This window comes from Mus pahari, chromosome 16, assembly GCF_900095145.1.
Source record: "Mus pahari chromosome 16, PAHARI_EIJ_v1.1, whole genome shotgun sequence".
Lineage (NCBI taxonomy): Eukaryota > Metazoa > Chordata > Mammalia > Rodentia > Muridae > Mus > Mus pahari.
Window position 1 is genome coordinate 58,459,199 of NC_034605.1, and position 1,866 is coordinate 58,461,064.

Genomic DNA, 1,866 nt, shown 5'->3' on the forward strand with positions numbered 1-1,866 from the left:
TGGAACTCACTCTGTAGACCAGGCTGGCCCCGAACTCAGAAATCCACCTGCCTCTGCCTCCCGAGTGCTGGGATTAAAGGCATGCGCCACCACTGCCCGGCTATGCTGTTTTTTTAATCTAGGGTTTCATCATGCAGCCTTGGCTGTCCTGGAACTCATAGAGATTCCCCTGTGCCTGCCTCCCAAGTGCTGGGATTAAAGGTGAGTGCCACCGTGTGCCTGGCTTGATAAATTACCGTTGTGTTCATTCCATCCAGTGCTTCAGACACTGGCTCAGCCCCCAGCCTTATTTGATGTCACTCCACCACTCCCATCCTTCCCTTCCTGCTGCTTTGTGATGAGATTTGAGACGCCATGGTTTCAGCCAGCGGTGTTAAGGTGGGAAAATGACCCACCACTTCTTTGTTAACATACCTACCAACTGGTTTTCGGTTCTAAGCTTTTCTCTCCTTCCCCTTCCACTGTGTAGCCCAGGCTGGCCTCAAACCTCAGATCCTCATTCCTGCCCTGGAGGGCGAGGTTCCAGGTGAGTACATGTCCCAGAAGAATCCTCACTTTAATATACACACTTCAAGAATATTTCCTGCCGGGCGGTGGTGGCGCATGCCTTTAATCCCAGCACTCGGGAGGCAGAGGTAGGCAGATTTCTGAGTTCGAGGCCAGCCTGGTCTACAAAGTGAGTTCCAGGACAGCCAGGACTATACAGAGAAACTCTGTCTCGAAAAACCACCCCCCCCCCCAAAAAAAGAATATTTCCTGTGATCATATACATTTGGTGTAAATAACTAGAAATAATAAGAATTTGAATTTTACCCCTGGTACCTGATCCTTAGGCATGAGCCTAAAGAAATCCACCCTGTTATCCAAGTTACTTTAAGTCAGCCCTGCCTGACCAACACCCTCAGATTACCCCAAGTTTTGCTTTTCTAGATTGCTGCATCTTGTTAATCAGGCAAAAGAAGTCTGAACTTTAGGCTATTTTGAGGCTTTATTATTATTTTTGTTTTCTAAGTCCATTTGGGATAGAAGCCTGTTAACAATTGTGAAAGCAGACGTAAATGAGCCCTTTACCCCTTTGCCACATTCTCCATAAAATAGTTAAAAATAAGGAAATATGTATTTTTGAGACAGGATCTTGCTATGTGGCCCAGGCTGGCCTGCAACTCCCAGTGATCCACCTGCCTCTGTCTCTAGAATTCTAGCATTAAAGGTGTGTGCCACCATGCCTGGCAAATTGGTAATATTAATGTGCTAATTTAGAAAAACTAACTGGGGTTGTGCATGGTGGCACATGTCCAGAATCCCCAGCTTCTGGGAGGTGGAGACGGATGTTCCAGGCCAACCTCTGCAACTCTGACCCTGGCTTCATGAAACTGTCTCAAGAAAGGAATACAACAAAGTTACCTGATTAAAAAAACCGAAAAGATATAAACCGAGCTAAAAGCTGCAACATTTTACTCAAAACTCACCACTAAGTTAAGCCCCGCCCCCAGCATGGGTTTTTAAAATGAATTTTATTGTCAGTTACATCGCAAGGAAAAAAAATTGGCAAAAGAATAATAAAGATCAATATATACACAAATGGCATGCATGTAAGGGACCAGAGTTGCCTCCACCCGTCCTGGGTCGGTGATGCACTTGTGCATGCAGCATGGTCGAGCTGCAGAGGAGCGAGCTCAGCGCGGCGGCCTGAGTCGCGACAGCCGCGTCTTTAAGCCCTGAGCACGGCAGCGGTGGCTCCGCGCGCCCGGGCTGCTCGCCGCGCGGAGGGCGCTCGGTCTGCAGAGAGTTCCCGCGGGCGCGGCGGCCATCCGCTCGGGGACCTTCGGTGCCTGCGCCGCGTCAGGCAGCGCGCCGGGCAGCCCG